This window comes from Rhineura floridana, chromosome 22 (genome assembly GCF_030035675.1).
Source record: "Rhineura floridana isolate rRhiFlo1 chromosome 22, rRhiFlo1.hap2, whole genome shotgun sequence".
NCBI classification, from domain to species: Eukaryota; Metazoa; Chordata; class Lepidosauria; order Squamata; family Rhineuridae; genus Rhineura; species Rhineura floridana.
The window spans coordinates 3,766,114-3,779,419 of record NC_084501.1 but is presented as its reverse complement, the minus strand read 5'-3'; the positions used below and the strand labels follow the sequence as shown (position 1 = coordinate 3,779,419).

The 13,306-nt window shown below is 46.2% G+C and overlaps 1 long non-coding RNA gene across 1 annotated transcript in view; it reads right to left on the bottom strand.

The window, feature by feature from the left end:
* Window positions 1–270: 270 nt before the first annotated feature.
* The window catches only part of LOC133374783 (uncharacterized), a 28,339-nt gene continuing 15,303 nt past the window's right edge, over window positions 271–13,306 (bottom strand). Inside the window, exons 2-4 of the long non-coding RNA XR_009759973.1 lie at window positions 10,157–10,356; window positions 8,686–8,836; window positions 271–356 (exon numbers count right to left, since the gene is read on the bottom strand). This is a non-coding gene — a long non-coding RNA (uncharacterized LOC133374783). The remainder of the gene's footprint in view (window positions 357–8,685; window positions 8,837–10,156; window positions 10,357–13,306) is intronic.

Below are 13,306 nucleotides of genomic sequence, written 5' to 3'. Positions count from 1 at the left end.
CCTCAGTAAGGGCTCAATGCCAGCTGCAAAGATTGTGGTTTCTATTCACACTGAGGGAAAGGATCAATCATGCAGTTTCCTAATGACCACACCCTCTAATTTAACATTTTCACTCCCTCTGGTTGCTTAGCAACCAAACATGCTCAGCTGCAGTAGGTTCCATTGAAAAACAACAACCCAGGAGTGCAATTATTTTTATTTTCACTGGTACGATACAGCTGAAATACAAATCTTTATTTGAGCAGTGTTACACTTTTGCACACAAGTTAGGGGAAAAGAAAAATAATGGTACCATTTGCAGCAACATAAAAAAGGCCAGCAGAACAGAGGAGAGCAGTTGGAAGTTGCTTGTCAGCCTACAGGAAACAAAATGAACAAAGGGAAGAGGGAGTGGGGGTGGAGAGGGGAACGATTTATACACCCACCTAAAAGCATCAGAAGAAAGTGTCTGAAGCATGATGCAGAGTGAAGTTCCCCCCCTTTTCATATTATCAATGGACTGCATGATAACTTCTGTTTGCCAGTAACCATGCAAATTTAAAGGACAGTAGCACCAAACACACAGTAAACCAGTGTGTAGATGAGCCCATAGTGACCAGCCCAAGATCACCTAGTGAGTTTCATGGCTGAGTGGAGGGACTTAAACCATTTTATTCTTACGATGACTCAGTGAGGTAGGCTACCACAAGATAGAGGGGGTGCATATTTATTTGTTACATTTATATCCTGCCTTTCCTCCAAGGTGCCCAAGGTGGCATACATGGTTCTGCCCCCTCCCAATTTTATCCTCAAAACAACCCTGCAAGGTACACTAGGCTGAGAGGTCACCCAGTGAGCTTTATGGCTGAGTGCAGACAGGGGCATCACTACCGGGGTGCGGAGGGTACAGCCTGCACCCAGGTGTCACCATGAGGGGGGTGACACCCAGAGCTGCCCCGCCCCACGCCGTTGCCCGGCAAGGCTGCTCCAACTCCTCCTCGAAGGCGGGTGGGTGGGCGAGACCGGGAACAGCGTCGGCGGGGCAAGGGAGGCGCGCCGGCGTTCCCAGGCCTTCTCTGGCTGGGTGCCCCTCCGGCATGCGCCCTCCCAGGGGCATGGACAGGGTGGTTGGCCTCGAGTGCGCGTGCACGCACGCAAGCCTAGCCACCTCGTCCATGCCCCTGGGAGGGCGTGCACCGGAGGTCCGCATCCCCCCGCACTCCCGCTAGTGACGCCGCTGAGTGCAGATATGAACCCTTGTCTCCCAAGTCCCAGTCCAACCACTACACCACACTGGCTCTTATAATTATGTTATTATATAACAACAAAGAATCTCTGAATATTCTGTCCATTTAAAAAAGAAGGCAACCTTACAGAGGCAGGGGGGAGATTGAAAATGGAAATGGACTGCCTTCAAGTCGATTCCAAGTTATGGCGACCCTATGAATAGGGTCATGGTAAGCGGTATTCAGAGGGGGTTTCCCATTGCCTCCCTCTGAGGCTGAGAGGCAGTGACTGGCCCAAGGTCACCCAGTGAGCTTCATGACTGTGTGGGGATTCGAACCCTGGTCTCCCAGGTCGTAGCCCAACACCTTAACCACCTTTAAGGGTGACTTCTGACTCCTTTACTTCTTTGGACCCTTTACTCAGCAGCTTTGGAATCGCTATTATGTGGTATCGCTGCTCCATCTTTGTCAAGAGGGACGTTTATGCCATGGCACTTTGCAAAGCTAAACAAGGAGAGGGGGAGGGTTTCTGTGCTTTACCCACATCAGGTTCCCAAGGCAACATCTCTGGGACTTATCTATGGCTGGATTTTAATTGGATTTGATGCCCGCCCTCTTGGCTCTGTGGAGAACATTTGGTTGCCAACGAGTCTGCGTTTCTGCTGGCTGTACCTAACAGCCATCTGAGTGAGTAAATAATGATGATCTCACCTGTGTATCAAAGGCAACACCATGGAGGCAGAGGGGAAAGTTTGCAAACCAGATCTGAACATTCAACGCCGGCAAACTCCCTATGCTGCCATGAGCCAAGTGAGTGACCAGTAGAAAGCCCACCTAGCTTGCCCGTTTGCCACAGAAAGGAACAGTGGTTCTGTTTCACTCTCTCTGTGCCTTGAGCTGCAGTACCTTGCGCAGAGGTGAGTGCGCAAGAACAGGAAGGAGCGGGGAATCAGCTGCCTTTCCCAGGCCTTGCTCCAGGGGGCTTTTCTCCTAAATCCCACATGACCTCCACTTGTAACCTGCCTGGCTCTACCTCCAGCTACTGGGACTGCTCAAGATGAGGATGCTATGCTTGAAATAAAAAGTTGGGAAGGGCCCTGCTGAGGACTAGTGCCTTTGAAAATATCCCCAAGGCCAATTTTCAATCAATTCCACACCATTTATACTTTGTGCAGTTGGTCTAGCTGTGTGGCAAAGCAGCAAGAGGTGCCTCCCATGCGGTGTGTCATACTCATGTCTGAAAATAAAATATTTAGTCCTTTTGTTGGTGTTTTTCCTCTTTGGATAAACTCAAATCCTCTGTAGATTGCAAAATTACAAAGGAAGGAGCAATAATTGGATTATGTGAGTAGCAGAGGATTTGAACCCTTGACGGTAGCTCTTGCTTTCACCAGGACTCTTGCCGGGCTCTCTTGCAAAGCTTATTTTAGGGCAAGAATAGCAGTTCTTCTACTGAACAGATGCCTCAAGGAGTTTTACAAGCAGGCCCTTATAGTAATGGCCACCAAGGGATGGGAGAAAAATTTGATTCAGTTCGCATTTAAAGCTGAACCTATCAAGCCCACTCTCCAAAACAGTGAGAACCAAAAAACAGCCATCGTTAAAAGTTCACACACATCTGAATGTTGTGATGCAGTTCTCCAACCAAAGAATGCTTACAAAAATGCATATATTAGGGGAAAGTGTGAATAAAAAATAATATATTAGTGAAAAAACATACAAAAATGCATTATATTAGGAGAATTGTTTTTAAAAATGTGTACATTAGTTACAACTACATACAAAAATGTGTGTGTTTGGGAAATTCTCACTAAAAAGCTGAACATTTTCTATGAGTGTTTTTTTTTTTAAGGAAATTGCTGCAGAACTGAATTTAAGACTGGAAAAATCAGAAATGAGAGAACGGAAATGGACAGATATTTCCATCCTTAATGGTCGCCCACTCATCAGTTTGTTAATGTTAGTATCCATTGCAACATCCCATGCTGAATTCCTTATGTTCATTCTTAAGTTGTTTATATATTGTATTAATGTATTTTATCGCATTGTGTTTTAACTGTTTACATGTACGTCGCCTAGAGTGGCCATCGGTCAGATAGGCGACACATAAATTAAATTTTATTATTTTATTATTATTATTAAGTTTCACAGAGCTACAATTTTCAGAGTAGTCCCTCTATAATTGTAATAATTGTAGCTCTGTGAGGGGAATAAGGCCCTCCTAACAACTGTTGGCACCCATAACAAACTACAGCTCCCAGGGTTCTTTGGAGGAAACCATGACTACTGGGGGGGCAATATTCCAGGTGGCAATAATATGGTCACATTGGGGAAGCACTGGTGATCCATGAATAAAGCAGAATGATGATCCAGTATAAATCCACCACTAAAGGTAAAGGTGTCCCCGCTCTTATAGTGCGAGTCTTTTCCGACTCTTAGGGTGCCATCTTGCGACGTTTACTAGGCAGACCGTATATATGGGGTGGGATTGCCAGTTCCTTCCCCGGCCTTTCTTTACCCCCCAGCGTATGCCGGGTACTCATTTTACCGACCACGGATGGATGGAAGGCTGAGTGGACCTCGACCCCTTTTACCAGAGATTCGACTTCCTCCTTCTGTTGGAATTGAACTCCGGCCGTGAGCAGAGCTTCGGCTGCGTTACCATTATTGTATCAATGACACATGTTGCAAACACACACAGAGGGACCTCCATTTAAGGAGAGTTTCCTGTTTGGTGGTCCTTTCCGCTGCTAAACTACTGCACTTGCTTTTGTCCCTCTTGTACGGGAGAATGCCTTGTTAACATTTTGCTTGAGGGAGCTGCTGGATTTCTCATTTGGCAGGTTTTAGTATCCCAGGTCTACGGAACCTAAATCTCAAATCGACTGGGAGTTTGTATCCTGTTATCACTTTAGTTTCATCCATAACTGTTTTCCAAAATAACTATTTTAGCGCATGACCAAAAAAATGACGCATATCATTGTTGTTATGTGCCTTCAAGTCGATTACGACTTATGGCAACCCTGTGAATCAGTGACCACCAATAGTATTAGAGCCATACGACAATGGAACCAATGACCTAGAGAGGTAGTGGGCTCTCCGACACTGGAGGTGTTCAAGAGGCAGCTGGACAGCCATCTATTGGGAATGCTTTTATTTGGATTCCTGCATTGCGCAGGGGGTTGGACTGGATGGCCTTGTAGGCCCCTTCCAACTCTACTATTCTATCATTCTATGGTTCTTCTATGATTCTATCTGTTATAAACCACCCTGTTCAGATCTTGTAAGTTCAGGTCAGGCTTCCTTTATGGAATCAGTCCATCTCTTGTTTGGTCTTCCTCTTTTTCTACTCCCTTCTGTTTTTATGCACACTTTCCCCAATATATGCATTTTTGCAAATGTTGTTTAGCTGGCGAACTGCATCCCAAAATTAGAATAAATGTGAATTTTGAATGATGGCTGCATTTCAGTTCTCATATGTTTTGGAAATTGCGAATTTGTTAAATTCTGCTTGAAAGATCACCGACTGGTCCGCTGCGACAACCCTCAGCAGTTGCCAAGGGAAAAAAGTTTGGAAGCCCCTGGTCTACAGTGACAGGCAGCAGTGCTCCCGGGATTCAGGCAGGAGTCTGTCCCAGCCTGACCTGGAAACGCAGCCACAGACTGAACCTGGGGCCTTCTGAAGGTGCATGCAAAGTAGATGTTCTGCCACTGCCCTTCCCTAAACATTTGTAAAGATTTTTTGTTTCTTCATTTCCAGTTTCTGCCTTTGATGGGTGTGTGGAGGGGGGGGCTTTCAAAAACCCTGTGAAGTAAAAGTGCCGCTTTTCTGCCTGCCTCTGAAGTCAGGCTCACTTCCAGGCTGCTGGCCTTGAACTCCCATCTCAAACAGGGAAGCCCACAGAAAGGGTGGAGATCGGCCAGAACAGACACGCCTGTCAACAGCCCAAGGAGATCACGCACCCTCTGAGTGGCTGTGCATGTGAACAAGCCTTGCCAGCCAATCAGGGTCCCCCAAGGGTGCTCTGCAGCCAATGGCAGGCCTGGGACACGGAGTGAATATTTGGGAGGCAGGTGGGTGGAGGGGGAGGGAGGAAGGAGCTGACGGCTGGAGGGAATCCAGGGGTTTCCAAGAAGGCGAAAGTGTTGAGGCTGCTTGGCGTATCCTAGCTGTGGGCGCTGCTCAGCCGAATGCCTCACCTTTGCTCTAAATGCACTGGAAAAGCATTAGGGCACCCTCAACTTCTCTCCACATTATTATTTCAAGAAACGAAGCACACGACTAGCTGTGTAATAGGATCGTTACAATGTGTGATGTGATATTTATAGCGCTGGTATGGTTTTCTGTGTTGCTGTTACATTTGCCATTGGTTTTTTCTCTATTATTGTTGTATTATTTCGCTTGAAATTGTTTTTGCCATTGTTTGACTTGCTGTAAGCTATTTCATATGCAATGTGTTTTCGTTTTGCTTTTTGTATGTCGCTTTGAGTCCTATTTTTGGAAAAAAGTGACTAATAAATGCTATTAATAATAATAATAATGTTACAGTCTGTGACAGTGTGGATTTCCCTCTAACCTTCAAGCAGTCTTTTAACTCCTGCCCCCTGAACTCTCTGCCCTCTTCCCACTGAGCATTGTCCATGCAAGCATCCGCCACAGTGCTGGGAACTGTAGTCTGCCGCCACAGAGCTACAATGTCCAGCCAGGCAGCTCCCTTAACAAACTATATTTCCCAGGATTCTTTCAGGGAAAGAATGTGCTTTCGGTGTATGGCGTGTATGCGATGTCTCTGAACCTTAACAAATGTATTGTGGCAGATGGTTTCATGGCCCAGAATCTGGGTAGAAACCCACTCCGTGTTCTGCCGGTTCCAGTGCGTCTCCACCTCTCTCTTCTGAAAATGGGAGCTCACGACACTAGTCAAACCCCTCTCCTTTTTATTGTAAAACTGGGTGGGAGCAGCCTGAGTGCGATTTAAAAAAAAAATCAGCATCACCAGAGATTTCGCAACTGATCAGCAGATCAACCCGTTCCCACTCCAGGTGTGGCTAATGGAAACAAAGGGCTGTTGACAACTAGTGTGCTCACAGCCTCTGTTTCTTTTGTTGCTGCTAGGAACAGACCAAGGCAGCTGTCCCTCCTACGTAGCATGCAGAAGGCCCCCAGGTCCAATTCCCAGCAGCATATCTAGGTAGGGCTGGAAAGACACCTCCCCGTTTGACACCCTGAAGAGCCTCTGCCGGTCGGTGTTGTAGTACTGAGCTAGAGAGACTCCCAGGCAGCTCCTGGAAAGGACCTTTCACCTTGGACAGCTCCTGGAAAGTTCGGACTAAAACCCAGAATGGATTCACTGTCCCACTGACATCAGAGCCACCAGCCTCCCGTGGACGTATCCCTCCCCTCTCTCCCCCCAGGCAAGCAAGAGGGCATGACCACAATTGTAGGGCATATTCCAGCCAGGCAAAGGCACTCTAAGGAGGGCATAGTGGAGGGTGCTGAGGGGTGTGGCCTGGTGAGGGCTCCAAGGGCCAGATAGAAAGGCCTGGAGGGCCACATTTGGCCACTGTGATTGAAGTCTCCCTCCTCCAGACTTGATGGCCTCCAGCGCCCCCTCCAATACTGTGATTCTACTCCAGCTTTCTTTAAGATCCAAAAAGCAGTAGTGCAGTGGCAAATTCAGAAGGGCAGGATCCCTTCATGGTAGTCACAGCCGCATCCCTCTTTTTTTGCTGCTGGGTTGAGAATGAGATCCTTGCTAATGCCTTGTCCCGCAACAACATACATCCCTAGGAGCCAATAAACATGAAAGAGGAGAGTGTTAGCTACTGAGAAGAGTCTTCTCGGTGGCTGACACACCTCCTTTCACTCTGATTGGCTCCAATCAGCAGGACAGGACAAGGAAGCATGCAAGAAGACTCTTCTCAGTGCCCAACACACTCCCTTTTCATGCTGATTGGCTTGTAGGATGCTGGAGACATACGGACCCTGCTGGGACCCTGCTCCCATAAAAGTAAGGGGTCTAAGAACCCCCTGGACAACTACACCACCGCCAGAAAGCATAGCAGGTTAAGCAAGAAGGCAGAGCTTCGACCAGCTTACCGCCACTTTGCTGCCCACTGAGTGCCCTCCCAGACAGAGAAAGAGACGGGGAAACTGGGGTCCTATGCCAAGACCACTGACATCAGTTGCCAGCTTGTTTCTGCTGCTCTGCCTTTAGCAGCAGTTTGAGCTACAGACATTAGCAAGTGATAATACTTGCTTCCATGCCTGGTTTCTAACATCTCCTGCCATCTAGGGCGGGATGGACCCACTGAAACCCAGTCTGCCCCAGTTGTCCAAGGGGGTGGGAGGGACTAGGTCCATCCTTCCTGTGTATTCCCTGGTGGGCTTTTTTGTGTTTGTGAAAGCTAGCATCCTTCCTTGAAGATACAATTCAAGGGACTGAACCTGAGGCTTCTCTTGCACACAGAGATATACGCTGAGCTCCTGTGGCCCATCCACAAAAAGAAAACCTCTGCAGCTCTCTCTGCCCCCTATAGCCAGTGTGGGCCTCAGCGCTTTGCGTTATCAGCGCCACACACTATGACCAACTAAGCTAGCCAGCGCACACGACCCATCAGACGGCAACGTTGGTAAAACAGAAAACAGTTCACACCCTGAACCCGTGAATATTACATGCAAATGTAAGACCCGCAGGGCTGCTGGAATCACCCAGTGTGTGGAGCAGTGGAGAACCGGCTTTATTTGCTGCCCTTCCACCTCTGAATCTTATCAAGCCCCTTATCTCAGGCCTGTAATCTTATCTCACGGTGTTCTTAGACTCCTGTGACCTGGCAAACAGCTCCAGAGCCTTTCTGCAGAAGGAAAGTTCCTTGAGCATGCAGCGCATCAGAGGGAAAGTGCGAAGGTGTATATGTGCAGCAGTCAGAACCAGCAGCTTAGGCTAGGATCTCAACACCTAGAGATTCCTTAAGGGACCCATAAGCTCTGCAATATAGTCACTCTGGGTTAGGATCACCACCAGGAAAATCAGGCTTTTTGTGTGCGCGCGTGCGTGCCTGTGTATGTGTGCAGCCAACACCAGAGGTTAGGATTTGGAATTTCCATGCTTAGGTGTCCAGTGTTAAGACTCACAAGCTCTGCCGATACAGTTGCTCTGAGTTCTGAGACGGCAGCCGGGGAGGAAAAGTCAGCAATAGCAGTTCCTTACCTCACAGCATCTCAGTCTGTTGGGCGCTGCTTGTGATGATAATAATGATGATTGACTGAACGGGCTAGTAAGATTTCAGTCTCATTAGTGTGTATAGAAAGAAGGGAGGAGTGTGTTGATGTGAAAAGGGGAATAAGGAGTTAGTCTTCTCACGCGAACGTTTGTACCTTCCCTTCCAGATGCTCTTTCAGATTGTCATCTTACCTACATGGGATGACTGGTGTAAAGGCCTGCATTTGGAATAAATCATAAATTTTCTTTAAACTGACCCTTGTGTCTGGTTAGAGGAAACCTGTTCCGTGAAGGGGCTGGTAATTTATAGCGTGAGTGTTTCTCCCAGTCACGTTTCCAGTTTCCAGTGATGGTAATCAATACTGACCTCCTTGCCGTGGCTGGAGTCAGGAAGTCTGGTCTCATGTTCTGTATCACACACAAACAAGAGTAAGAGTTACAGGGAAGCTGGACCCATAATCCAATGCAAGCAAGGCTAATGCAATGGTCCATCAAAATGAACCAAAGAAAAACATCTACATTCGGTAAATAAAAATAAAATAAAAAATAAAATTACTGTAATATTTCCCCTTTTCCAGTTACATTTTTAGGGGGGCTATGGACCCATTAAAATTTACTTTTTTTATTTGGGGGGGGAACTGAAAACATTTAAATGTGCATTCAAACAACTTCACATTGCTAGGTTCACAAAGGAACAGTTCCATTGTGAAAACCTTCCGGATACTTCTGTTATGGGGGGGAAGGACCACCCCCATCTATGCAGTTCTCAACTTTCAGGCTTCATTTACCCATGTATGTTTACTTTGAAAAGACAATGCACAGCTTTTATTTCACAGCACAAACTCCTAATGCTATCTTGCTTTCCCAATGTACCTTCCCTTCCATGCAGGGGCGGGGTTGTGCCTATTAAATAGTCCTTTTAAAAAGGCAGGACATTAGCAAGTTTAAATGAAGTTGAACCAGATGGAGGTAGTCTGCATACTCCCTTGAGGATAGTTAAAATGGCTACAGGAGCACAAACCAGAATTGCAGCTGTTCTCTCAGAAACCCTCTCCTTGGAGGACTGCATAAGCAGTGATGGAAATGTTATTGGGCGCACGTGTGTGCATTCAGTAACTTGAAACTGATTTGCACACTTCCGAACTGAGGGGTGAGGAGCAAGAAAGAAAAAAATGCAGTAGAAAAATGTACAAACGCACTTGAACAGATGAGATGAGATGGAGGGATGGGTGGAGAGGCAGAGCTAGACAAAAAAAGAATTAATTAAAAAATGTCCATGTCCACAGGTATGGATGGGAAAACTTTGGATTTTTAGAAACCAAATCTGAGCCCAAAACACACAGGTATGGACACAAACGTGACAAATGAAATGGTGAAAGTGTGGCTTTTGTAAGTAGGTATGGATGAGCCCTGTGTAGTTGCTGCCTAAAACATCTGGAGCAGCCTTTCCCAACCAGTGTGCCTTCAGATGTTGTTGGACCACAACTCCCATCAGCCTCAGCCAGCACTGCCAATGGCTGAGGCTGATGGGAGTTGTGGTCCAACAACATCTGGAGGCACACTGGTTGGGAAAGGCTGATCTGGAGAGTACCAAGTTAGTGAAGACTGATATCAGAAATTAGAAACAGTGTACAAAAGAAAGGAGTTGTGTGGGTGCTGATCATTCCCTGGAACTAGCTTTGAGCTTTAAAAGCTTGTGGCTGTGCAATCCTAGCATTACACGCTTACCTGAGAGAATGCCTCTAAGTCTTATTGAGTTCAATAGGGCTTACTTCCAAGGAAGTATGCAATGGATCACACACTTGAGCAGTTTTAAAATACACCTGCCCTGCTGGCTGAGGCTGATGGGAGTTGTAGTCCAAAACATCTGGAGTGCAGCACATTGGTGAAGGCTGTCTTGTGTCATTCTTGGTGCACCTTACGGTTACCTAATTTTCAATGGAAAATGAAGTGTATGCGTAGCTTTCATCTACTGATATTAGAGATGGGGAGAAATTTGAATCAGTTTGCATTTAAAGCTGAATTTATCAGATCCGCACTTCCCAAGGCAAAATGAATATATTAATTAACATAACATACAAAAATGCATTATATCAGGAGAAATTGCTTGCAAATATGTATATGTTAGTCAAATCCCCCAGGCACCTGGTTGGCCACTGTGAGAACAGGATGCTGGACTAGATGGGCCACTGGCCTGATCCAGCAGGCGCTTCTTTTTTTTTTTTAATAATTTTTTTTATTCAAATTTTCATAAAACAAACAAAACAAAATCAAAAACATAACACAATAAAAAAAAAATAAAAAAATTAACTTCCGACTTGTCACAGGCGCTTCTTATGTTCTTATCTATCTACAAAAATGTGTTTGTTAGGAAAAATTCACATTAAAATACTGAAGTATTTCCATGAGGCTTTTTTAAAAATCACAGATTGCTGCAGAGATGTGAAGAACCAAATTTAAGACTGGAAAAACGAAAACTGACAGATTCTTCCATCCCTAACTGAGATTGGAGGAGTGAAATGGAAGGGGATGACTTGGATTTGGCTTTTCATGAGTATTTTAGGTTGTCTTTATTCTTGTTTTTAATTCTATTTCTAATGATTGTAAGTCACTTTGCGTTCATTTTTTAAACAAGCGACTAATACATATGATTAATGCTGCAGAAATGAAAACCACATTACAGCCACGCTGGCAGGGAGTGATGGGAGTTGGGAGTCCAATCTGTTTGGGCCGAAGGACACATTTGAAAATGTTAGAAACTGTTGTGGGGACCACAAAAAATCCATTTCACAATTAAAACTGGCAATGTTCAGAACCCCCAACCCTCCCCCCAACAGGCAAAGCACGCACATACATACTCAAAACAAATACAATACAAACACAAAGGTAGGCAACAGTTTACGTCTCCCTTCTGCCCCCCAACAATAGATAAACTCCCATCAAAAAACCACCAGTCTTTTTTTTTTAATGGGAGGCCCTAGCAGGCAGACATTATGAGGAGTGTCTGAAGGCAGATCTACTTTGCTTTTTTACTAGAACCACAAATTCCGCCAATCAGAGGCAAATGCAAAATAGTGGGGTGAAGTGGGGGATATCATAGCCTTAGGAACAGGGTGCCTCCGAGCACACACTAAGCCCCGGAACGTGTTTTCCATACCAGAATTGAGCTCATAGTTCTGTCACACAGTCTTGTCACACTCCTGGTTTTTGCTGGCAAAAACCTGTCTTCACCTGCTTAATTTGGAAGAAAAAAATCTTTTTTGGGGGAAGCGTTGTTGCCTTTGTTAAATAACAGGGAGTCAGAAGAATGCTTGGTGAGCTCTAGTGCAAATCACTCAGTGCCTACCTTTGCTGTAGATTCCAGTTTTTACCGTAACCCTGATGGAAGTGCGTGGGATGTGCTGCAGATCCACAAAGCAGGTTCCTTTCTCAGACACCTGGATAAGTCACCCCGGCTCTTGTGCAACATTTACTCAAAGGGGGCACCAGTTCCAGCATGGAAGAGGAAGTGAGGGTGAAATTAGCTCTCTAGTCCTAGGGGGAGGATTGCTCACCCTTTGTCTGTGGGAAGAAAGGATGTCTAGGGAGAGTCCGTGACTCAAAATGAACTGGTCCCCGAAACACAGGTCTCTTTCTCACAGAAGTAATAAACCTGCACCTGGGTGGTATAGCATTTCTGATGATAGGTGGGGGCTCACAAGACTGAATGCACCTCCACATACAGCTCCTCCAGCTGTGTATTCCCTGCAGCTAAGACTCTAGCAAGTCTTGGCCTAGCCTTCTCCCTGACATGCTAGATGTCTATCTGCAGGGACTGTTTTGTATGGAGGAGCATTCAGCCCTCAAAGCTACCAATCAGACTTGCTGCAGCCCAGATGCAGCTTTATGACTTCAGTAAGGGCAAGGCCTTTGTCCGGGGCCTTTATTACCACCTCAATGAAAATGAAGCTAGAGATCCTTGAAGTGTTTCCTTCCTGTATCCTATTCCACCATCTTTCAGGATCTGGGCAAGTTTCTCCTATCAGGGACCTGCACACCAGCCCCTTCCCTGTCTCACAATCCATTGACTTTATTTCATTAGTGATCACTTGTAGCCGAGTAAGATTGTCTTCCAAGACAATTTGGTTGGAAGACGCCTGTGCATGAATTTGTTTTATGTGGGGAGATTGGTGCACGACGATCAACACACAATCTTGACAGAAAGAGGCTTTGATCCAATGGCATGGGTACCATGACGATTGGAAGTCTTATCTGCTGCAGCCTTCATCTGCCTTCACAGCCGTTGCAACATACACATTGTTATCCTCCGCCTATTCTGCCATTGAGGACATTCTTGGATCGTTCTTTGTCTGGTTCCTCTCCCTTGACCTGACCGCCATGGGTGACCCTGCTGGGAGTACATGACTCCCGATGGCATCGCTCACAGGGTTTATTGGAACACGCAAGCCCATTCACCACTGCAAGGTGACGATCCAGCGAGTGGGATTGACTTTAAAACATAACACAGGGAGGTGCCTTACACTGAGTCAGACCTTTGGTCCATCTAGCACAGTATTGTCTACACTGACTGGCAGGGGCTCTCCAGGGTCTCAGGCAGGAATCTCTCCCAACCTGGAAATGTGGATTGGCTCTGGGACCTTCTGTATGCCAAGCAGATGCTCTGCCAAACTCCGATAGGTACCAACAGGTAGCATTGGGGGAGGAGGTTTCAGACCCTTGGCCTCTCAATTGTGGTGTGCCACAGGGCTCTATCCTCTCTCCCATGCTATTTAACATTTATATGAAGCCGCTGGGGACAATCATTAGGAGATTTGGGCTGCAGTGTCACCAATATGCGGATGACACTCAGCTCTATCTCTCGTTTAAATCTTCACCAGA